The sequence below is a fragment of the Hemibagrus wyckioides genome, linkage group LG10 (assembly GCF_019097595.1).
Source record: "Hemibagrus wyckioides isolate EC202008001 linkage group LG10, SWU_Hwy_1.0, whole genome shotgun sequence".
Lineage (NCBI taxonomy): Eukaryota > Metazoa > Chordata > Actinopteri > Siluriformes > Bagridae > Hemibagrus > Hemibagrus wyckioides.
Genome location: NC_080719.1, coordinates 23,051,657 through 23,077,704, shown reverse-complemented (window position 1 = coordinate 23,077,704; position 26,048 = coordinate 23,051,657). Strand labels below are relative to the sequence as shown.

Genomic DNA, 26,048 nt, shown 5'->3' with positions numbered 1-26,048 from the left:
AGGCTACATTAGAACTCCTGATCCAAATAGTCTTAGCCTTGAGTCCTGCCATCTAGTCTACTTCGCAGTTCTGTCCCTGTAACATTTTGCTCATCTCTGGTCATAAACAACTTCTAGTCACGCATACAGAAGGTCAGAACCTTACAAACAACTTCTCCATGTAAAAATTTCCATCACAGCAGTCAGTTTGACCCATTGTTATGAGGAGCAGGTCTGAGGTTGACTTGTACATTGAAGTATTTATTCCTACACTGGTTTATTCCGGTGGAGACTATCACAGGAACACTGTGTGTTGTTCTTCTTCTTTCAGCTGCTCCCTGTTCGGGGTCGCCACAGTGGATCATTTGGTTTGCATGTTTCAATTTGGCCCAGGTTTTATGCCAGATGCCCTTTCTGATGCAACCCTCCCATTTAATCTGGGCTTAGGACCGGCACTGAGAATTAACTCTTCAGTGGCTGGGTTAGCTCCCTGCCCGGGAATCGAACCTGGGCTGCAGCAACAAGCGCATGGGATCCTGCCGCTGGACCACCAGGAGGCTACAGGAACACTGTGTAAAGCAGGAAAACACCCAGGATACCAGTCCACTGTAAAACACCCTAGGGGCAATTTAACATTTTTTTTTTTACATTTCAGACACCAAAGAGCACAGGTACAGACTCACTAACCTCCGGCTTGTGCTGCTGTAATTCTTATTTCTTCCGCACTGGTCACTGGGAACAGGATTAGATTAGATAGAGTCATTTTTTTCTGTAGTTGGTAAAGCCAGTCACATAACTTTATTCTTTCTGGTGAGCTTCTCATGCAGAAACATCAGCCACATGGCATAGGACATGACTTTTAATGTTGTACTATTATTGTAGTCAACCAGCACAGATGTGTTTCCTGTCAGAAATTTCCTTCTGTTTACTATGAAGCTTTAAACCTAATGCACAGTGACATGTAATTAAAGTCTCTCGTAGTAAAATACAACCACAAATCCTCATCTACTTGCTTTGCATTACATTGTTATTAAACATAATCTCGCTCTTAAATAAAGCCACTGAGAGTCTGGAAGTTGGACGTGAAACATCCAGAAAGTCAGGAGAGTAAAACTACATACACGTTTTTTTTTTGTTTTTTTTATCATCACAGATCATTTACAGGTATTTTAATGGGAATATATTTTCAACACATCTTGTGCACACAGGACTTCATCTTGAAACGTCTCAAAGCTCATTAAAAAATCAGTTCCAGTTGTCCAAGATGGCTGGCTGCATCACATCGGTTGCACATTTACAGTAAGCCGGGTTATGACTTCAACCGCATGCTTGGCTTTATTATGAACTGGATGCAATTTTGAGGCGAGTGTGTGGGCATGGGGTTTTTTTTGGTTTTTTTTGGAGTCAGACAGTCTATTCAGTGTTATTATTTATCATTAGCAAAACTGTCACTGAAAATGTCTTCATTAAAAGTGGCATTGCATCCTTGCAGTTTTTCACCATCTCTCTCTTTAACCGTACCTTGTGTTTATTCTGGGAAATGATTCTCAGACTGAATGAAATGGCTCTCTAGATACACACATGGTATATCCAGCTGCTTGGGGCTCCTTACAATACGAAGAGACTTTTCATCTTAGAGCCGTTTCGGCTTGTCCTGCTCTCAGTGAGGGAATCTTTAGGATTTATTAGCATCACTATAAAAAGACTTTCTATACAGAAGTGTGCGTGCGTGTGTGTGAGTGTTTGTCTATCTATGTGAGTACAGCTAAAACATACTTAATAACACCGCTATTTTCGAAAAAGCCTCTAATTATAATATTTCCTTGATGCCCCAGAGTGTTAATGGGCTTCAGGATGAATCGTATTTTATTATGAAATTCTCTCTGCATGCATTAACCAGCTAATTAAGTTTGAACGGCAGAAATAGAATCCGTAGCCCGTGTTTATTCAGGATTAAGAGCTCGGGTCACTGTTTAATGAAACGATAGGCAGCATCGAGCAAACAACGAATATGTGACGGCGTGTGTGTGTGTGTGTGTGAGGGAGGGCGAAATCTCCTCTCCATCGCACTGCTGAGTAAAACTTAAATATTTACCCTGTTTTAAACAAGCGCACTCTCAGAAGAGTTCTGAGGAAAATCTCCTTTACGTTGTTCTCTGCTCAGCCCTGAGGCCCATGTGGCTCTGATTAACCAGAAAGCATATACGCTGTGTTGTTAGCATTTTATTGTGATCATGAGAGTAAAGATCAACACCGGCGACGTTTCCGAGATCACACTACAGTACGTCAGTCTGCTCTCTACAAGCACTCTGCCCCAAACATACACATCTGGTCTCACTAGAGTGTCAGCCATTTTAGGAAACACATAGAAGTGAGGGGAGAGATGATATGTACCACCTAGAAGGCACTGAGGAAATGGCTGCAAATAGCAAAATAAAGCATAATGTTAAATACAGCTTTCGTGCTCACTTCCTGCGTCCTCTGTCCGTCTTCACAGCTGACCATATTGATTTATATAAATCTCTTATCTCTTATATAAACTGCTAATGAGCTAATTAGCCCGCAGGTTATTGTAAAGATACTGAATGGGCTACAACAGCCAGAGGTCCTTTCTCTGATCCCTCGTGCTTTCAGGTCACATCTCACTCCTAATGACATTTGTCTTGAACATATGTTGCTGTTATTATCTTAATCCATACAATTAATTTTTAAAAATGCAATTTCTTTTAAAGCACATGGGCATTGCTAAGGTCTACACTAAGGTGGTGGACATTAGGACCATGTTGTACATGAAGGTGCGGCGCAAAATGGTCACTTACTTCAGGAATCTGAATGATTTGCTTATTCAAGCGATTCAAACAATGTTGAACAGTTCATACACGCAACACTTGCAGATTTGCTTATATAATGGAAGGGGGGGAGCTACCAGGTACTGATGATGATTGAGAAAACATTTCCAAGATGGCTGACGACACACATTGTGTGATTTATTTTTCAACCTGTTACATGAGTTTGATCATACTTAGGGTCGTGCTTCAGTAGGAAGTCTGTCCTGCTGAAAGGTAAGCTGTGATCCAGGTGCAGTCCTGCCCAGTGCTCCCAGGACAGACTCAGCATCCACTGTGAACTCCCAGAATACAGCATGGCCTACAAACATGGCTGCCATGGATTACAAGACAGCGCTACTCTCTCAGATTTATACCCAGCAGGACTCAGTAACTCCACAGCCATGTTCACACACACACACACCTACAGTGAGTTGTTTTTCAGTTGTTACCCTGCAGCAATTGTTTATCGTTATTCTGGTGTTGACGTTGTGTCTGGTCTTGCTCTTGTCTTGTCTTGTTTATGTTGTTTATCGATCGTCTGACCTGCATCTCGACCCTGACCTCGAATCTCGTTCTTGTTTTGATTGGCTGAATTAATAAAAACCTGTCAAGCTGCACTCGTGTCCTCGCCTGCATGTCTGACAGATAACTCCTAAGAAAAAAACAACGATCTAGTGACAAAAACATGGCTAATATACAGTACAGTGTTTAAAATGACCCAATTTTTCCCCTGAGCTTCAGTGTGACTGAATGAAGTTCTACATGTGACTCTAAGATTTCTCTCAAATTTCTTTTTATTAATCCTAACTTTAGTAACCCTAAAAAAACTCACACAATAGATTGCATTATGCACACGACCCGTTACTGAACTCACATAAACACTGACTACTTGACGATGGAATAAAAGTTTTGTTTTTCTTTTTTTTTTAGAGCTGTCATCATGCCCTAGACCAGTCTGCCTGTGTGGCTTGGATTCTAATCAATAACCGATAATTGGTTGCAGATGGATCCTGTTTAGTTGTTCATGGCATGTACAGAAATACAGAGACGTGATGTCTTTCCAAAATCCAAATCCAAAATCCAAATCCAAACCATGAATTTAATTCCTATAATATCCAGGCAATAGAAATAGGAAAGGAGAAAGCTGAGATGCTGTTCCGCATCAGATGAAGTAAACATGTTGGATTTCCGGCTGTAACACTATGGATTTGTCAGGAGAGAGAAGTGAAAAGAGGTTGGAGGAAGCAAGGATAAAAGGCTGTGATGAAGAAAGAAGGTCGGAAAGCGACGCAATTAAACCCATTTTAAAGAGGAGAAATCAGCCTTCGGCTAAATCGGCCTGAAAGTAACCGAAGGTTCTACACTTCCTCTGTGGAGCATCATGTAAACCGCATGCTGAAATCCTCAAGCTGATTTACTCTAGTTGTGTATGTGTGTGTGTGTGTAAATACAATATTTACTAGCAGGCTCTTTTGGAGCATTGCATGAGTCACATGAGTGAGACAGCATGTGTTTGTCTGGTTTAATGAATATGTATGAGTGTGTTTAGGGGCTTTTTACCAAAAAGTACAGAATAAAGCATGGTGTCTATGCAAACAGATCAAATTAACCCCCACAGTGTGATTTAGTGCAGCCTGAAAGGCATGATGATTATGTGGGAAAAATTCATATCTGGGATATACAAAGCCATTAAAAGAAACAGAACAACAACAAAACCCTTTATTTATTTGCTCTGATGATACTGTATATAGCAAGATAATGAGAAACTTTCCTCGGCTTTGTATTAGATATTCACCACCCCATGTGTTTGTACATCAGAACATATGCTAATATCTAGATCATTTTATTTTTCACTCACATTTTGTTGCATGCATTATTTTAACACTCTTATACATTTACATTTCTGGCATTTGGCAGACACTTGGCAGAAGAGTCTACATGCATACCTGCCTCTTACCCTGAGAGATGGTGGACCAGTCGAGCAGTGCTAGTAGATCTGAGGGAGTGAGGTGCAGTATGAGGAGTAATAAGAGCTTTGAGGTAAGATGGTGCTGGTCCATTCTTGGTTTTGTAGGCAAGCATCAGTGAATGAATCTACAGCTACAGGAAGCCAGTGAAGGGAACACAGCTGTGGGGTGGTGTGGGAGAACTTATTAAGTTGATAATATGTCACAAAGCTGCATTTTGGATCATTTGCAGTGGATGAATTGCATTCAGAGGTAGACCAGCCAGTAGAGAGCTACAGGAGTCCAGTCTCGAAAAGACAAGAGACTGAACAAGCACCTGAGCAGCCTGTGTGAAGAGAAATGGCCGAATCCTTCTGATGTTTTACAGAAGAAAATGATATGAACGTGTGACATTAGCAACATGGGAGGAAAAAGACAGTTGATTGTCCATGGTTACCCCAAGGTTGCGAGCATATTCTGCAAAACCAGGAGCAGAGCACCATTAGCCCTGTAAGACCCAGGTCTGGGTCCAGGTTATAGAACCTGATATGGGTGTGTGGAGAGGACCAACCCGCCGCAGCACAAATATCCTGAAGGGGAAAGCCCCTAGACAGAGTGGTGGACAAGGAAATACACCTAGTGGAGTGAACCTTAATTCCTAGAGGTGAAGCCACACAGCATGCCTTGTAGGCCTTGGAGATCACTACCCAGCACAAGGCGCTGCTTAGAGAGGGTTGTTTGTTTTTGTTGCAGCTGCCAAAGGCAACAAAAAGGGAAGAGGACTTACACCACACACCCGAGCAATGGGCTGAGAACCCGAACTGGGCACAGCAGGTCCAGTCTCTCCTGCTCTGCCAACTAGTAGGCCAGAGGACAGAATGCCTGCAGAAAGGCCGGCTGACCAGCCATAGTGGGGCTGTTTGGGAACGTATCCTACCCTGAGATGCAGGGCAGCCTTGACCATGCCAGAAGCAGACTCTAGGCAGGAGGGAGCATCTGGCAGGGTCTGCAGAACTCTTTCTTAGAGAGGCCAAGGCTCCTTAGAGGCTGACTCCATTGGCTCAAAGTGGACTTACAGTAGCCCCTCCAGAATCAGTGACAGCTCCCAGGAGGGGAGACATGGTCTGCAGGAAAGCCTCAGCCACTTGGCACCATGCAGAAGGTGAACAGGCACATTACTTGCAGCAATGGCTAACACTTATACCTCAATGTAGAGGATGATAAGCCCTCAAAGAGGCATGTCTGCAGGAACTCTAGCATTGTACTAACAGGGCAGTGAACTAGATCCTGACAACACCGATTACACCAGAGGGAAAGTTCAACATAGTCTCTACAACCTCGGTTGGGAGACCAGAGTCTAGAAGCTGGTGCCCCTCATAGGTCAGACTAAGATGTTCTTTGGAGGGGTTTGGAGAATTGCCCCCAGCCTGCTTCCTGATCATGCATTCTGGAGTGTACATCACTCTCAGTGAGAGAAATTTGGTCTCTACCTAGGGCAAGATCTGGTGCACTAACCTGAACAGAGGGTGCAAACACAGACCGCCAGTGATTAATGAAGAGGACCACCAAAAGTAGCCCCTGAGTTTCAGGAGAAAGTGTTTGAGCACTAGAAACACAGGCCCTATCTTCAGGCAATCTGTGTGACATGAGAGACAGGAGCCCTCCCGAATGCCATGGGTGGGGTGGCCATCTACATTTGCTCCTCAACCCAAGAGGGGGGCGTCCGTTGAGTCTTGCGATGAGGAGTGGGACCCAAGGTGAGAAACCAGGGTCTGTCCACATAAGAAGGGTATGAAGCTCAAGACGTGTAACCCTTGTCACCCTAAAAAGGATGTCTGCAGGGGTGAAAAGACCCTGCTCCTGAGCCAGAATTAAAATGGTCTCATGTGTAGCAGACCCAAAGGAATAGCTTCGGCCAGTACTGCCATGAGCCACGCACCCTCTGTGCCTGGGCATTGGCCTAGCCAGATGTCCCTTAGGGCGGAAAGGATGGAATTCCCACAAGTGGGAGACAGATGTGCCTGCATCATATCTGAATCCCAAACTATCCCCAAGAAGGTAGTTCTCAGAGAGGGAGAAAGCACACACTTTCCTGGGTTGAGCCTGAGGCCTAGTGACCTCATGTTGGCAAGCACGCCATCTCAATGCCCGGCGGTCACTTCCTTTGACTGAGCCAAGATGAGCTAGTTGTCTGGATAATTGAGTACATGGATGCCTTGTGGGGGCAATGATGCCAGAGCAGCCTTCATGCACTTTGTGAGAGTGAGCAATAAGACTAGACCAGTGACGATAGGATATCTTCCTGTGAAGACAGGATTTCTCCTTTAGGATTTTTGTCACAAACCAGTCCTCGGACCTGATCTATGACACAGTGACCTTGACCTTGACCATCTGGAATTTGTACGTTTCAGCATACAATTTGGAACGAGCAGGTCCAAAATTTGGCACAGGACCTACTGCAACCCACCTGGCAGAACCTTCCAGGTGGTCTGAGAGAGGCGTTAGCCTCTCACTGTTCTCACCTCACCTGGTGCCCTGAAACAGTGAGCTGGCAGGGGCTAACCCAGGAGGCTGCTACACGTAATGAGCAGGAGCATGGGTGGGCATGGCTGACCCCGGAAGCACCAGAGGTGGCGGGGTAGGCAGCAGTGGAGATGGCCATAAAGGTACATCCCTAGAAATGCTATTCCTTAGGTGTTAGGTAGGCCAGGCTGGGGCTGGTGGCTACTGGTTGATAGCCCTAGCTCCTTGCTACAGAGAGGGAAGAACAGGGAGAGTGATGTGATGTAGATGCCCTTTGATGGTCATGCTGGTGCACTCTGCTTTGTCACATGACCTACCTGAGCTGAAAAATCAGCATGATTTCACACAGAGCTTCAAACACAACTTCCACAAAGAAGTGTTCCCATAGCGTCAGCCATGACGCAGTGTTGAGTTCCCTCGAAACTATTATCACATCTAATTTAAATAGTATTTCTGCCTCTTGCCGTATTTGTGATGTTATTCTATCAATTATTTCTTTTACATCAAATGGATCACAATTCATTAGCTCATGTGGCCTGACAAGAAATTAAATGTCCTGGCTGGGGGTCTTTGCTCCAGAGTTGTGTGTGTATGTGTGTGTGTGTGTATACTGATGCTATGCTTATTCAGGCAGTCTGTGTGCGCTGAACTTAAACATATGCTGATTACTTGGCTGTTTAAAAAAAATATAAAAACCTGTAAGTGTGTTCCCAGTGTTTAAGTGTTTGAGGACACACACACACACACACACACACAAAGATAACATTTTTGATGCTGTCTGTGGCTGAAAATATCATTGCTGTTTTATCTTCCGGCACTAAATGTCATATTAGCAACACAAAGGCAGGCTAATTGTTTTGTTGCTATTGTTTCCCCCAAACTGTGTAGATCAGCCTGCAATCTAACAAAGTTGAAATAAATGAATATTGATCGAACACAGTTTAATGTCGCTCTAAAGGTCAGCTCATAAAAACCCTGATGTTAGCTAAATCACTTCCTCGTTTACAGTAGAGCGACTTTGGCTGCATAACCATAGAAACTGCACCTCGTTCAAAACTCACACACTCGCGCACACACACACAGACACACACACATGGCTACAGGTTTGTTATCCGCTAATGTCCTCCTTATCTTAAAACCCTATGTGCTCTTTTGCACTCTTTAACATAAGATCTTCACTGTGTGATATTTTTCTTCTTCTACTTCTTCTTGAAATAATATCTCTCACATCCAGCTGTGAGGCAAAAGACTCGGAGTTTGTTCATCACCTGAATTCCAAAATGTCCTGAGGGTCCTCCTTAGCAGTCAAAGCCTTTATTTGTTGCATAAACATTACAGCACAGTAAAATTTTTGCTTCGCATATTATAAGGTTGGGGTCAGATGTGAAAGTCAGCTGTGATACAGTCCCCTGGAGCAGAGAGGGTTAGAGGCCACGCTCAAGGGCCTCTTGAGGTGCTGAGGTTTAAACCCCTAATCTTTTGATCAGTAACCCAGAGCTTGTCTTCAGAGCTACCAGGATCCCACCACTGCATATATCATCAACATAGAGTCTTTTTGTAGACCAGTTAAGGCCAATTCCTTTGTTTGCCAGCATTCACATCCTGGTATTTACATCCAGATGTGTTCACTGTGCCCTCGTTCTAAAACATCCTCAGTCCCAATCCAGATGCTCCAACACCGTGAAGAATTTCCTTAACAGCCAAGAATCTCTCGGTTCTCTCAGTGTTTTAGTCCTCCTCTGCCTGTGTGAGGTTTTTAGAGAAGAATGTAATGGGAGCAATTATTAAAAACATCTTCCAGGTTCCTCTTAAGCTCTTTCGCTGCTACAAAAAAAAGTGTTGAAAGGAATTCTGGCCATATTTAGCACATGGTAGTAAACCTTCCCATCCTTCAGACACAGAAGTTGCTGATTTATTGATTAGATCTCCTTGACCACACTCTGAAACACTCACAGATGAAGCAATAGCCAGATCACGCTACCAGTCTCACACCTATCCTCTTTCCAAGCTTTCAGACTCCCAGTCACCTGTTTACATTTTCCCACACCACCTGAAATAGAGTCTGTCTAGTTGTTTCCTCATCACGTCTTACTCCTGACCTCATGTCCATTAATGATTTAATGACTCTCACCTGCTCCTTCTGGTTTATCTGGCTTGATCACTCTTAATACACCTCAGAGGTGCGTTCTCCAGTCTGCATGCCATGAACTCAATAACGAGGATCGATACTTTATCCTGGGAACATTGGACACAAGGTGGGAACACTTCCCAGATGGAACACCAGTCCACCAAAGGGCACCACACACACACATCTAGAACACACCCACGACCATAGATCGTTGAGGCACACACGACTCACCAAAAGATCCATAACCTCTTAACTGTTTTTAGACTTTTGATCAACTTTACCTCTATACACACACACACTCACACACACATAATTAACTTGGACTTTCACTCAGATTTGCAGTCTCAATTCTGGCGTTTACTATCCTGAGGGTTTTACATGAAACATCTAACAAACCATCAATTGCAGCTCCATAATGAAAGCTAATCTCAAGCCCTGCTCTATGTGGTTACTATGGCAACACTTCATATTTTTTTCTGCTTGCTTTGTGGCAGGCTAATGTGGAAGCTTAGCTTGAACAATTCTAAGGGGCATGCCATGTGAAGTGATGTTTTCGAAGCATGAGTACTGGGACATTAACCATAGATAGAGAAAGCATGATAGTACCGCTGATGATAGTAACGCTAATGGTGCTACGATTTGCGGAAGCCTACATTATGGAAGGCTGCATCCTGCGCTCATTGACTTTATGACCCATGTTTACAAGTGTTCTGTTTGAAATATGATGTGATATGATGCTAAACTATGAACATGTGTAACACCATTACACTACCTGATGCTAGTAAGCAAAATATCACGCTACACAGTTGGCTAGCTAGGCTAATATTATCGTTTAGTCTCCAGTGAAGGCTAAAAAGTAAACTACAGAAGAAAAAGTTAAGGGGTTATCCTTAACTTCAGGACACTTTGGAAAAGATTCTGGTAAATTAGCCTGCTTCTGTAATCCTCTTTTCCTGTCTGAAGGAAAGATAAGATCATGAGTTTAGGAACTGTCTGTAATCTGGAACAGCCTATTGTCCTATTTGCGATGTTAACTGTAATCGCCACGGCTGCTAAAGAGATAAGATAAGGATTTCAGGGTGAGGAAGTGAGGAGTGCATCTTTTGATGTTAAAAGCCTTTTTTTTGGTGGATAAATGACACCAGAGACAGTCACTAAAGCACCATAAATTACACAGAATGGTTCATATAGATAGAATGACTACATACTCCTCTCATTAATGTCGTTAATTATAAGCTTTTTTTCAAGGCTTGGGCCTCCATATGGATCAGAATTGTTCGTCCAGACGCTAGATATAGGGAATTCAAAAGCCCATTCAACACCTTGACCATGTTTCTGAACAATGTTTGCATCCTGCCGAAATTGGTCTGCAGCAGTGTTTAGGAGGTGGTACATGTCCAAGTAACGTTCACATGAACTCCAAGACTCCCAGCAGAACATCCAGATCATCACACTGCCTTCGCCGGCTCGTCTTCTTCATCCTGGTGCTCCTTCATCTCTTCCCCAAGTCTCCGACATTCACCTGGCCTCCACAACGTGATACATCAAACCAGACCTCCTTCTTCTACTGCTCCATGGTCCAGTTCTGACACTCATGTGTCCATTGTAGGAGCTTTGGGTGGTGTACAGAATCTTCGGACCAATCAGATTTGAGAATTCTGCCATAACGATTTCCTTTATGAACCTACGATCGATGACAATTTCAATGTTTCTGCTAAGTTTTTGATTTAGTTCTTTTTCTCTGTCCCTACATGTGTGTGTGTGTGTGTGTGTGTGTGTCCTCAGGCATCGGGAACACACTGACAGCCTGACAACTTTACTGCTGAATAATCAGCATATGTTCAATTTAAACACACTCTGACAGCCTGAGGAGGCAGAATGTGTGTTTCTGGGGTGTGTGTGTGTGTGTGTGTTCGGATTGCATATGTATCTTCAGTGACCTTCTAAGTGTTGATTACATATTCAAAGTTTTTCCTTTGTTTTCTTCTTCTTCTTCCTCTTCTTCTTCTTCTTCTTCTTCTTCTTCTTCTTCTTCTTCTTCTAGAAATACATACTTTAATGTCCCAATTTTGTCAGATATCTGCATCAAAACCTGCAGACATCCTTATTATAATGATATAATTTGACAGACATCTCCAAATGTTCACTAGACATTCACTAGAAACTAGTTTTAGGTGATTTAGGTCCCTTTCTGTCTTTCTGTAAGACAATATAGAAACCTTTTGACTTCTGAGTGTTAAACCAGCAGCTGTAAGCTTGAATACTCGTTAGCCTCAGTTAGCCTCGTCGCTCCAGTCAGGGCCAAATGAAGCATTTTTAAGGCCATGAGATGAAATGGAAGGTTATATGATGTAAGGTAAAATGATGACATCATAACACACAGGTACGTATGAAGCAGTAAGCTACCTGGAAGCTGAAAAAAAACCTAGCCTAGCGCAGTTGTTAGCTCATCTGGAACCGTACTGCTGTTCTGAGCTGAATCTTAACCTGGGGCCATGTGGAGGCTTAAATCCAAATCTGGCTCCAGTGCGACACTCAAACGTGTCTTTATCTATCTATCCATCCATCCATCTATCTATCCCTCTTTTTCTTTCTCTCTCTCTATCTCTCTACACCCCTCTTGTGTGTGCGGTTAATTTTGTGTGCATTCTGCTAAAACCAGCCACACACACACACACACTCAAGGTTTTCACCAGATGATGCAATTCTAAAGAGCAGAGCAGTAAGAGGTCCGTCACTTCCTCTTTAGATTGCTGTTCAGCTTGGAAGAGGTCAGTGAAGTCACTAATGTACAGTGAGTACAAATCTATACAGAAGATCTTCTCTTCAGACGTTGACTTGCAGGCTGTGAGGCAGTCTGGGAAGTGTGGAGAGAGACACAGATTCCGGCGTTCCACTGAGACAGAATCCAACCACCCAGTTTTACTCCCAGGACCTCAGCTGGGATTTTAAACACACAGCCTTCTGATCAGAAACCACTGAGCCAGCAAATAAGCAGCATGGAATCACACGTGCTGATAATGAATTTTACCTTTATAAGGTTTACAGGTGTGTGTGTGTGTGTGTGTGTGTGTGCGGGTAGGTCTGGGTAGTTCATGAACACAAGCAATTTCATGGTCTGAGTTGTTTCAGTAGCCAAGCCCTGTGTGTGTGTGTGTGTGTGTGTGTGTGAAGTAAAGAACTTCAAGTGAAAAACACTTCATACATTGATTTGAAGATGTCACTCGTATAGACCTCCAAAATGCAGCTTTTCTGTTTCATTCATTTGCTTTACTGATTAATTTGGTTCAGAGTTTGTCTCTCTCTCTCTCTCTCTCTCTCTCTGTCTATAATAGTAATAATAATAATAATACTAATAACAGATTATGGCAGGTCACACTGAGTAAACACTGATCTGTTCATAGATACTGTGCCGTTTGTGACAGTTCGGTCTGTCAGTGATATTTGTTTGAGAAGTGTTTGTCATATTTTAACTTTGTGTGTGTGTGTGTGTGTAAAGGAAGTTTCTGGAGAAAAGGGACGTTTCCGATAATCAGCTCCTGATGCACAGCATCTTGTCCGTTTGTCTGAAACTGTCCCAGCCGTTCTAGAGCGTTCCTGAGGTTCAGTGGAAATACATTTCATTTTGGTTTGTGTCATAACAGCCACTTGAAGACGAGAGGCTGCTCTTTATGCGCGGAGTTTTTTCCGGGGACGAGCAGCTGTTCCTGTACAGATACGCACAGGTGCTGAGGAGGAATTTGATTAAAGCTCAGCGTGAACTCGCAGGAGAGAAGCAATCACTGCTGGAGAGAAATCATTCGGGCGGAACACTGAATCAGCAGCTCTGTCATCACAGCTCATAGACCTGCTTTCGCTTTTTAAAAGAACCTCTACACTAGAGTTTGTTTTGGGGTCGAAATGGCGCTTAGGTTTTGTCACAGGAGTTTTGTCTCAAATTACATAAGAATTAGAGAGCGTTATTCTAATGACTGCTCGTTAGGGACCATTCACACGCCTTCCCCTGTCATAAAGGATCGTAGGAACGCTGCAGAGGGGAGAAAAAACACGTCTGAAGTGCTTTAAAGCTCGAAGTGCTACAAGGTTTAAAACGATGCTGATTAATATATAAAATCACCGGCCACTTTATTAGGAATATCACCTAATAGCTAATCAGCCAATCATGTCAAAGTCAAAGAAGCTTTATTGTCACTTCAACCATATATAGCTGATGCAGTACACGGTGAAATGAAACAATGTTCCTCCTGGACCAGAGGTGCTACACAGAATATCCTGTGTGGTGAAAGTACCTTGTTGAGAAAAAGAGATCAGATTGATTCCAGCTGCCGGAAAGTCTCAGATAAAAGTAACTCGTATAATCACTCTGGTCAGCAGAACGGCATCTCAGCATGCACAGAAACATCAAACCTTAAGGTGGATGAGCTACAACAGCAGAAAGACCACATCAGGTTCTTCTCCTGTCAGACAAGAGCAGGAAGCTCTGAGGCTGTCAGGAGCACACACTCACCTACACTAGACATATGAAGATAAGGGAAAAATGACCTGATCTTTTTCCAGGTACTATATATGAATATAAATAAATATATATCTAGATATAATTATCACCTCATCATGGCACCTGTTAGTGGGTGGGATATATTAGGCAGCAAGTGAACATTTTGTCCTCAAAGTTGATGTGTTAGAAGCAGGAAAATGGACAAGCGTAAGGATTTGAGTGAGTTTGACATTTCGGTCAAGGCTCATTGATGCACGTGGGGAGTGAAGGCTGGCCCGTGTGATCTGATCCAACAGACGAGTTACTGTTGCTCAAACTGCTGAAGAAGTTAATGCTGGTTCTGATAGAAAGGTGTCAGAATACACAGTGCATCACAGTTTGTTGTGTATGGGGCTGCAGAGCTGCAGACCAATCAGGGTGCCCATGCTGACCCCTGTGCACCACCGAAAGTGCCAACAATTGGTACAGGTACGTGCGCATTAGAACTGGACCATGGAGCAATGGAAGAAGGTGGCCTGGTCTGATGAATCACGTTTTCTTTTACATCACGTGGATGGCCGGGTGCGTGTGAGAAAGGGGTCAGAATACACAGTGCATGACAACGGGTCAGGGCTGTTTTGGCAGGAAAAGGAGGACCAACACAATATTAGGCAGGTGGTCATAATGATAAGTTAGATGTAAAGATTAGTTTACGATCTCTAAAAACACACCAGGAATGTTTGGAAGACTAAACTATTCCAGATTAAAGGATGTAAGGAGCGCTATAAGAGCAGAGCTGTGTTCATACACACACCAATCCACTTTCTACTGCTGCAGCCTGCTGGAATTCCTGTAGATCCTAGTGACCGATGTCTCGTCCAATCAGAGGGAAGAATTCCATTCTCAAACTATACCTACCTTTTCCGCTTTGTCTGAATCGTCCTTGTGTTTTTGGATTTGTTATTTTGGTATAAAGGTGTCATCTATTTTCTCTACGTTTCTATCACACAGGTATGGCATGTAGCCTTTCCTGGATAAATATATCCTGAATAATAATTTGTTTTCTGGAAGCTGCGTCCCAGCCGAGCCCAGGAAAGCACCATTTGAAGTCTGATTACATCGTTCTAGCTGCAGGCAGGTGTGTCGACTCAATTACGTGGGATTGGTTCCGTTTCAGCAGTGTGAAATGATTTGCTCTGTCATGAGCGATATTATGTGTGTTAGTCAGACATTAAAATAGAGTGGAGTCGAGATCCTTCAGCGTTTCTGCGGTGGCTCTGCGTCTTATGGGCTACAAACGGAGAAGGAAAATATTTTTTATAAGAGGTCTAACCGTTAAAGGCTGAATTTTTTAGACTAAACACATGAGTGACAATGAAACACAACACAGATGTCAATCATCAGCATTTAGAAATGTAAATAAACTGAGATTTAATAAAGAAATGATCGAATTAATCAATGATAATTGATCGATACATCACTAAATTACACAGAGCTTGATCACCGAAGTGATTTTTTTGTTTTTTGTGCTGTCAGCACATAAATGCGGCTTATTACTCACGTATTTAAGTGCACTTCTACTCAGAAATCCATAAATCATTCCTGCAACGCTAAAAAAAAAATCTCAAAAGGCTTTACACCTACACACTTATTTTAAGTGCACTTCCACCCAAAGGAATGAAGGCGAATAAATCATACATTCTCTAGAATGACTTTCTTTGTTCGAGCATCATTTCTGCCCCTGTGCTCCTGCCATCATCAGCCAATCACAAGCTGGAGCGCCCCATGTGTCCCTGGTGTTACCCCGAGGCAGTGAGACTGAGGCAGAGTTAATGGGTGTGAGGAAACCCCAAACATTGATTATTAATGAAAGCAGACTCCGGATTATGCGTGTGGATTATTTTCTTTCTAAATAATAGAGTGACTTGGTAGAAAGTGTGTGTTTTTGCAAACCTGAGATGATCTGATCAAGCAGGTGACTGTATATTTTCTTCCTGCGAGTGATATTCAAATAAAATACCCTGTTTACATTTCGGTTACATTTCTAACAACATAAATAAAAATATAAAATGACATTTGAAACAGGGACCCTGCAGCTGTGGAATCAGAAGCCGGCACAATGACAGCATCCTTGGGAGGAAGTGGTGCGATGATGATGATGATGATGATGATGATGTCCTCAGTAGAGTCAGGTGAAGCGAGGTGAAGTAAAGTCCCTGGAGGAAACAGATGAAAGAGATGGAGTGATGCCCTCAATGTACATGGGAGGTAGAATGATGCCCTTGATGACTCCAGGAGGTGGACAAAACCAGCAGCCAGGCAGGACGGCTCAGGAAAGCAGCATGCTTGCTGGTTAGGATGTGGGTCAGGCTCCTTGGAAAACCAGCATCAGAACACCTTTGTTGGGATGTGGTGGCTTAGTGGTTAAGATGTTGGACTATTGGTCAGCGGGTTGTGAGTTTGAATTCCTAGTTCAACAAGCTGGGTCACTGTGCAAGGCTGTTAACCATCAGTTGCTTTATAAAATGAGATTAAAAATGACATACAGATCCTTATTACACACAGAGAGGTTAAATACATACCTTACAATCCTCCTGATCATCTGTGCTATAGGTCCAGAGGAATCCTGGTTACTCGTTCATTCTAAGGCCATTGGCTTGATTGTGATCTCCTGAAGTGATGTTCACCAGTTCTCCTAAACGTTCTATAAATAAACTCCATAGCTGGGGTGAAGTGGTAGTTCACCGAGGAAACAGTATGGGAAGAGACCTCACCTGTTCCTAGCAATCTAAATACTAGTGCTGTGCAACCATGAGGTGATCTCCTAATGCTCCTACACAGCCACCATGGGTGAAATGGTCAGAAACATTCTGGAAAAGGGCAAAAGAACACATTCATACGAATACTGTGAGCTCTCACGTGTCGTTCTTCCTATCTGTAGCCTGATCTGGTGGAATAGAGACAGCAGTGGAAAGCCTTGAAACTTCACTTTCTAAACTTATAGGCTGAAGTTTATCCTATCCTTGGAGGTATGGGGTCAGAGCACAGGGTCAGCCATTACGCAGTGCGGGTTGGGGGCCTTGCTCAAGGACCTAACAGTGGCAGCTTGAACCCTGATCTTCTTAGCGACAGCACAGAACCTTAACCACTTGAGCTAGTACCACCACACAATTAAAGCTGAACTGAAAATTGAAGTTGGACAATGTGAACTTTTTTTTTCTAAACAACTCGTCCCTGATCTCTGAGCCATCAGCACCACGTAGTACTCGTCACGTTATTCCAAATAGCTTCATAATCTTCATGAAACAGCTAAAGAAACAGATCTTCTGAGAGCAGCTGTACATGCAGAGACTCTGTAGCTCTGTCCTGTATGTGTGTGTCACCTGTAGCTTGACTGATTTTCCTTTAAATATTTTTGCTCTTGCGTCTCGTCAGATGGCGGATACTTGGTCCTGGATCAGGATGAGACCCAAAACACAGCAAGAGTCAGGTTTGGTGTATGAGAAAAAGATGCATTTCCAGATGTATTATCCTAAAAACGTGAGCCACTGTATTTTTTTATTTATTTTTTTGTCAGCACTTAATATCAACACACCGTCATTACACATCGTAGCTGTGTAAATGTTCCTGATCCTGTCTGCGAGTTACAGTAAGAAATGTTTTCAGTCACTGACAGCTCAGCCTCTGAAGTATGTGTGTATGTGTGTTTTACTTGCGGTTCACGTGCCTCTGGGGAGGCAGGTGTGTTTGCTTGCTTAAACCTGGATGAGTGTAAAACTCTGCCTTGTAAAAACATTTCCCAAGTTTGCACTGGCTGGCAGCTTTAAATCATCACAGACAATCTTTCTCCTAGGATCGTTTAACCCTTACGCTCTGTTCCATGTCCCAGACTTCAGTGTGAACGTTACTGAAAGTGGGCCAAGAAAACTGATGTCTGTTTCTAACTAGTGTCTCCACTGTGACCTGTGTACACAATCCAGCCGTCAGGTGGAGTCATGAGCATGGGCACAGAGTTCCGCCTCCATCAGGGGTGTGTCCACTGATCAGCACGGAGGTGAAGATCTAAAAAGGCAGCTTGCGGCAATGGGACACGACTCCGCTAAGTAGCATAGGCTTTAATTCTTTCATGTAAGTAACATGTTGGGTAAATAGCCTGTGTGTGTGTGTGTGTTTACAGAGAACACCTGGCAATAGGTTCAGTCACACAGGGTTAGAAAAACAATGTTAAAAATGTTACATAAACGCCCCCCCCCCCTTACACATACAAAAGGCAAAGAAAAGAAAAAAGGATCCACGGAAGATTATCCTATATTACAGTAAATGCTGCAGGCACACGGATCCGTCATCATCGGTCGGATGTTATAAAGCATCACCTGGAGATCTGATGAAACCATGTCATGCACGACATGCAGCTGGTCATTAAAACATGTATTTACATGCATTCGATTCACTGTACTCTACTTAAAAAGAGCTCATCATTGTTAGAGGAGAAATCGTGTTTTAGGAAAATAGTTATTAGGACATAAAACACTTGGGCCTGGGTCCAAAAGTCTGAGAATTGTTTTCTTTCCACCGCTTATCAAACACCGAGACGCTGATCTCTCTCCGTGGCTCGTTCACAAAGCCGGACGTACAGAAATCGGATCCAGAGGCGATGAGGAACTCCCGAGGAACACTGGATATTGAAGTTACAGTGCCGAGAATCATGAGTGTTCAGGCAAATAATATCCATAAATAATATCTATAGACGGTAGAGGACGTGGACCTACCAGGAGCTTTACATCATATTACGCCATTATAAATTCTATTCTAAATACTGCATTATTATTACTGCATACATTCCATATTTCAGAGCATTACAAAGCTAGGTATTGTGTGCGCTGGGAAATGGGGAGGGCTAATTTTATGAGTTACACTATTACTGCTGAGGAGGAGTACACAAATATTTTATTCATATGTTTTTGTTGTTGTTGTTTTTGCTTTGATGAATTATCCAGGAAGTCAAACACAAACTTTACCTTTCATCCGAGTAAAGCAGGACACAAACGCATATTTCAGCAGACGGAAATCGTTCTTGTAAAGAAAAAGAAAATAAGAAGGAGAATTAAAATAAATAAATAAATAAATAAATAAATAAATAAATAATTTGTAAAATGGTGCTAGTTTTTGCTGGTTTCAATTTAATCCAATACCATGCTGAAAATTCAAAATATCTACAGTTTAAACTTTTTTAACATCATTTAAACATTTCTACTTATTCTAGAAATGTCCATCTACAGATCTGTGCACTTTGTACACGCACTAATGCTAACATTTGTGTCCATTTTCAGCCTTTTTATAAAACCCCTTTCTGACTGTCTGGATTGAGATTAATTGCAGCCCCAGTAGTGAAACTGGATCTGACCGTTTAACACCCGATACTCCTGTACGAGAGTGTGTTTAATGAGCTTCAATAGACTCTTCTTCTTTTTTCTTTTTTTTAACGCCTCGGTCACATCGCGAGATAAAAAAGGCATAGCTGCCTGCAGGCCTTCGGTGTGTTTTCAGACTCAGACATGAGCAGGAGAAAACTTAATCCACTCCCCACTGGGCATGTGAGGAAAGTCTCTGATGTATTTTGAGAGAGAGGAAGAAAAAAATACAGAGCCTCCAGAGTGATTGCTTCGTTGTTATGATCCGTCTCTGGTACATTTCATAATTCTTTATATAAGTGTAAACATCTGTAAATGTTAGCGTACATAAAATGTAAATTGTATTGGTGAATTTTTCAAAAATTCATTCATCACCTGGGGAGAATCAGGGATTACTGGAGATAAGAAAAAGATTGAACGAATTAACCTTTAGCTGTCTAATGATGTCATATTTGAATAAGGTCATGTCGTCTCTCCTGCATCTGACCAACTGATCGTTCCAGTCGGACTCTGACGCAATTTCAGGACACTTCTTTATCTGTCACTTCTGTTCAGAATCTAAATAAATATGTAACAGACACGTTACCGCTGCACTACTCTACAACATGGCCTTTAATTGTAAGACTAACTGTAGTTACATGACATCGTTACAGTTGTAGTTTGTATAGAATGTAAACTATATCTAGTATTTTTTTCTTAATGATGAATGACTACATACTCCTGTTTCTTCTTGGTTATAGAAGACTCTATGCTATGACACGCATGTATATTGAACTAGGTCTTTAGGAGCATCAGCAGCTTTAGTTAACTGTATACTGGAAACAGGCTGCCAGACAGGGCTCTCTGTGACCTCGTGGCGCAATGGTAGCGCGTCTGACTCCAGATCAGAAGGTTGCGTGTTCAAATCATGTCGAGGTCATGAGTCTGTCTTTTACTGGTAGGGAAGTGGTGGCTCAGTGGTTAAGGCACTTGGCCACTGATTAAAAGGGGTTTAAGCCCCTGAACTGCCAAGCTACCGTCACTGGGCCCCTGAGCAAAGCCCTACTTGCTCCATGGGTGCTGCATGATGGCTGCGTTTTAACCCCAGCTTCCTAAAAAAGTGAGAAGTGTACATGAAAATCCTTTTTCTCTGGGTTGTTGATGGGAAGGTCTGGGTTCCAGCCCCAGCACTGCCAAGCTGCCACTGTTGGGCAATTGAGCAAAGCCCTTAACCCTCCCTGATTCAGGGGTGCTGCATAATAACTGACCCCAGTTTCCTATGCAAAAAAAAAGAATTCCACTGTGCTGTAATGTATGTGTGGCGATAATAAAGGCTTCTAAGAATGTACACCTTCATCAGGACACTGATTTCAGGACAGTAGTATGTTCATACAAATGATATTTTTCTTATCTCTCTCCCTGGCTGATGTCTGATCACTGCACCAGAGCTAGTGATAGAAAAAAAGAGGGAAAAAAAGTTTTAAACATCCCAAATGGGCAGACATAATTTTCTAAAATGTTAAAATGAGTACACGAATGACTACATCATGACAAAATATTTACAGAAAAATGTTATTGTTCCCTGTTCCCTTCCTACTTATATAAAAGAATGTGAATATTCATCTCCTAAAACACTCATGGAACTTAATATGATAAATAATATTAATGTCATGGCCATGGCCTGGGTTCGATTCCCGGGCTGGGCACTAACCCAGCCACTGAAGAGTTAACTCTCAGTGCCGGTCCCAATCCCAGATTTGCATCAATGGAGGTTTGCATTAGGTTTGTATCTGTGTAATACTAGTGCCAAGTTGAAACGTGCGGACCAAATGATTTGACCTGAACAAGGAGCAGCCGAAATAACAGCTGATGGAACTGACCTGCACTTGAAACCCTGGACAAATTTTGCTGCTTCTTCTTAAAGTGCTTTCTTTTTGCATGTCCTTTCCCTTTTTGCTCCACCTTCTTCCTTAGTAAAGCAGCTGAATAGCCTTTGGTTATAGAAGACTCTATGCTATGGCACATACTGTATGTATATTTAACTAGGTCTTTTGGAGCAGCAGCAGCTTTAGTCAGCTGTATACTGGAACCAGGCTGCCAGATAATGCAGGATATATTATGGACTTAGACAAGGATAGCTTTCTGGGCACTTGTGACCTTGTGGTGCAATGGTAGCGCATCTGACTCCAGATCAGAAGGTTGCGTGTTCAAATCATGGCAAGGTCATGTACCTGTCTTTTACCAGTAGGGAAGTGGTGGATCAGCGGTCAAGGCGCTGGGTCACTGATTAAAAGGGGTTTAAGCCCCTGAATTGCCAAGCTACTGTTGTTGGCCCCCTGAGCAAGGTGCCGCCCAATGGCTGACCCAGCGCTCTGACCCAAGCTTCCTAATAAGCTGGAATAGGTGAAAATCAGATTTCTCTGGGTTGTTGATTAGAAGGTCTGGCTTCAAGCCCCAGCACTGCCAAGCTGCCACTGTTGGGCAATTGAGCAAGGTGCTTAACCCTCTCTGCTTCAGGGTCACTGCATCATATGATTGCCCCTGCATTCTGACCCCAACTTCCTTAGCTGGGATATGCGAAGAAAGAATTCCACTCTGCTGTAATGTATGTGTGACGATAAAGGCATCTAAGAATGAAGGCCTTCATCAGCCTGAGATTACTAGCATTGCAGATGTGTATAAATTAGCGTCAACGACATCAGGTGCAGCAATATGCCCTGCCTCCATCCCAGTAGAGCATGGTGATGTAGTTTACAGCAGGTTACAGTCACTGAGCTGCTGACAGATTTGCCATACCTGTTTTGATCAAAAGGTGCTTTGTTGGTAGCTAGAACAATGAAAATTAGAGTAAGGCATAGAGCTTTTTCTTACAATTAGTTTTTGGGACTGAGACTGTGTCATCATGGGCATAAGGTGTTTTTGGTGACCAGGGATGCTGTCCTTGAGATTCCTTCACCTGCGAGTCATTGCTGAAGATTGCCCCCACATAGAGAGCCTAAAGTTTGCAGTAAGATTGCAGGGGATGATACCACATTGGTACCATCTCCATGGGGGATGTGGTAGCTTAGTGGCTTTGTGAATAAGGCATTGGACTACTTATTGGAATACTGAAAGTAAGGTTGTGAGTTTGGTCCCTGAGCAAAGCTGTAAACCCTCAGATGCTCAGTTGTACAAAATAAGATAAATTGTAAGTTGCTCTGCAAAATGGCGTCTGCCAAATGCCATATTTGTAAAATGTACCATCTCACTCGGATGACCTAATGCTCACACAGGTCTCAGTCATTATATAGTCAATAACGTCACATAGATTCTACAGTTGAATGAATTGAAAACCGAAACTGGTGTTTGTTCTTGATCCTTTCAAGACACTTTGCACTGCTTGACTCCACAGTAAACAGATGTAGAAGAGTAATGACTCATAATCGCACTATCCTTTATGACCCAGAAGAAAAGTGGTTCCCTTTCGAGTCTGATTCCCCCTCAAGGTTTCTTCTTTCATTCTGATCGCTTTTTTAACCGCCTCAACACGAGATCTTATGACATATTTGACATTAACCAGCACACGGTCTACATGACCTAAGGCAAATTTGGATGTGAAAAATCAACATTTCAGATGTGTAGAGTGTATAATCTTGGATACAGACAGTGGAATCATGTTTCTAGGGTAATTCTTGACACTTAATCACCTGCTCATTCACATAATCCTTCAATCAGCCAATCATGAGGCAGCAGTGCAAAGCATAAAGTCATGACTTGTCTTGATGATGAGCTACTTTCAAAAATTTATAATACCAATGCCTTGGACCTAACAGGAGGGTTAACCTCGGCACTAAGTGCTTCAAAAAATGTGGAGGTTATTAAGCACAAAGAGCGCAAAGCATAGCTGAATTAGCGGATAAATTAATTATCTGTAGCTAACTTGCTCATTTATTCCACATTCAGGCTCAGTGGTTTGTTCAGCTTTATAGACAGGAATCTGACTACAGTGACGATCGCCCATTCGTGTCATATGTAAAACAGTGTATTGATTAAAATCAGAATGATTGGTACAAATCTGGACATTCTGGACATTTCACTCCACCATCACGACCAAAAGCTAGCTGTGATACATGAGTCTGTGAGTCTGAGATGAGGTTAGCACCACGTTATTCACCGATGGCACCTTCATACTCAGTGATTCAGCCAGGAAATTCAATAAAGAGGATCAGATGTTTCCAAATTCAATTTTGCTGTTTTGCAGTTTCTCCCAGCGGGACGTTTAGAGGGTGAATGAGCGCCAGATTATTCGTCTAACAGGAGTTTTGTTTATGAAAAATGAAGAAAATCATATTTCTAATTATAGAGTTACAGAGATGATGATCTTCAGGTAATTGTGATCGGCTTTTACGCTCATCATCTGGGAACAAGACTGCTCATTAACATGAGATCGAACCTCAAATGCTCAGATTGTGAAAGCATGTTAAAGTCTCTATCTCTTTATTAGATTTAGGCTGTGTTTTGGTCTTCTTTCCTAAAACGTAGACGTCCTTTATTCACTTGGTTTGTATGATGATAAATGCTGAATGTTATAATCTTCTGCTCGAGATGATGTGGCACAATGAATTTCATTTCAGAATTGTCAGCGTTGTATACATCTTGTGTATTTTTTTTCTCTGTTCAGTGTCCTAATCCTGGATAAAGTCTGCGTGAGCTTCAATCGCAAACAGTCGCAAGGCCGATGTTGCTTACTCCTCCCACACTGCTTTCATCAAAACAATCAGTTCCCAGTTGAGCTGCTTCTTTCCATCTGAGCAAACTAGCAAACAAAATCAAACCAGTGGATTAAAGAAAACCTTGCAAGCACAGGCTGTTCTAATACAGTATAGAAATTTACGAATATATATATATATATATATATACACAGTATACGGTTAAGATGTCCTTTTACTGGACAGACATGACAACCACTGTGAGACAGATTTTACCTGAAAAGCTTGATGGACTGAAGTCACCCTGATGCATATTATGTATTTTATATATGCGGTTATGTCTACTGCTGTGTGATTTTCTCTTAAAGTATAGATACTAACAAAAAACAGCACCCTATTGTACTTGACAGTAAAGAGACCTGACCTCTGCCTTCCAAATAAAACCATTCACTGATCATTTAGTTGTATTATGACTTCAGGGAAATGCACTTTTATTATTAGAGTGTTGTAGGCCCACTGAGTTTTTTTTTTTTAAACTGCTGTTAAATTTATCTAAATTTGTGCTCTATATGGAAATATCAGGTACCAAACCCGGTGTTCATACAAGATATTTATATATACACAATGATCAGGCATAACATTATAATTATTCATTAAATACACGGTTCAGTGTTAAGAACTCTCTTCAACTAAGAAACCCTGATGAAATGTTCAGTTACGAGTCCAGCGCTGACCTGCAGGACAGTGCTGCTGTGTGTCCATGTCCCTGCAGCTGAACTGCCTTTATTCTGGGGTTAATTTCACTGAGTAAAGTGAACATGCGTAATGTGTAATATACACCGATCAGGCATAACATTGTGAGCACTGAGAGGTGAAGTGAATAAGACTGATGACTTCCTCATCATGGCACCTGTTAGTGGGTGCGATATATTAGGCAGCAAGTCAACATTTTGTCCTCAAAGTTGATGTGTTAGAAGCAGGAAAAATGGACAAGTGTAAGGACTGTGATGGCTAGACCACTGGATCAGAGCATCTCCAAAACTGCAGCTCTTGTGGGGTGTTCCCGGTCTGCAGTGGTCAGTATCTATCAAAAGTGCTCCAAGGAAGGAACAGTGGTGAACTGGCGACAGGGTCATGGGTGGTCAAGGCTCACTGATGCACGTGGGGAGAGAAGGCTGGCCCGTGTGATCAGATCCAACAGACGAGTTACTGTTGCTCAAACTGCTGAAGAAGTTGGCTGGTCAGGCTGGTTCTGATAGAAAGGTGTCAGAATACACAGTGCATCACAGTTTGTTGTATATGGAGCTACATAGCCACAGACCGATCAGGGTGCCCATGCTGACCCCTGTGCTCTGCTGCAAAAGCGCCAACAGTGGGCACGTGAGCGTCAGAACTGGACCACTGAGCAATAGAAGAAGATGGTCTGGTCTGATGAATCACGTTTACTTTTACATCACGTGGATGGTCGGGTGCCTGTGCGTCTCTTACCTGGGGAACACATGGCACCAGGATGCACTATGGGAAGAAGGCGAGCCGGCGGAAGCGGTGTCATGTTTTAAGCAATGTTCTGCTGGGAAACCTTGGGTCCTGCATCCATGTGGACGTTACTTTGACACGTACCACCTACCTAAGCATTGTTACAGACCATGTACACCCTTTCATGGAAACAGTATTCCCTGATGGCTGTGGTCTCTTTCAGCAGGATAATGCACCGTGCCACAAAGCAAAAATGGTTCAGGAATGGTTTGATGACCACAACAACCAGTTTGAGGTGTTGACTCCGCCTCCAAATTCCCCAGATCTCAATCCAATCCAGCATCTGTGGGATGTGCTGGACAAACATGTCTGATCCATGGAGGCCCCACCTCACAACTTACAGGACTTAAAGGATCTGCTGCTAACATCTTGGTGCCAGATACCACAGCACACCTTCAGGGATCTACTGGAGTCCATGCCTCGACGGGTCAGGGCTGTTTTGGCAGCAAAAGGGGGACCAACACAATAGGCAGGCAGTCATAATGTTATGGCTGATTGGTGTACCTTTTGTGCTTTTGAAAAATCGCAAGCTTCGAATATCGAAAAGTCTTGTTTG

General features: G+C 42.7%; 2 non-coding genes across 2 annotated transcripts; both read left to right on the top strand.

The window, feature by feature from the left end:
* The first annotated feature begins 20,136 nt into the window (after positions 1–20,136).
* On the top strand, positions 20,137–20,208 carry trnaw-cca (transfer RNA tryptophan (anticodon CCA)). The gene has a single exon. It is a non-coding gene; the product is annotated as a tRNA-Trp (tRNA).
* A 1,214-nt stretch (positions 20,209–21,422) lies between these two features.
* trnaw-cca (transfer RNA tryptophan (anticodon CCA)) lies at positions 21,423–21,494 on the top strand. The gene has a single exon. It is a non-coding gene; the product is annotated as a tRNA-Trp (tRNA).
* The last annotated feature ends 4,554 nt before the right edge of the window (positions 21,495–26,048 follow it).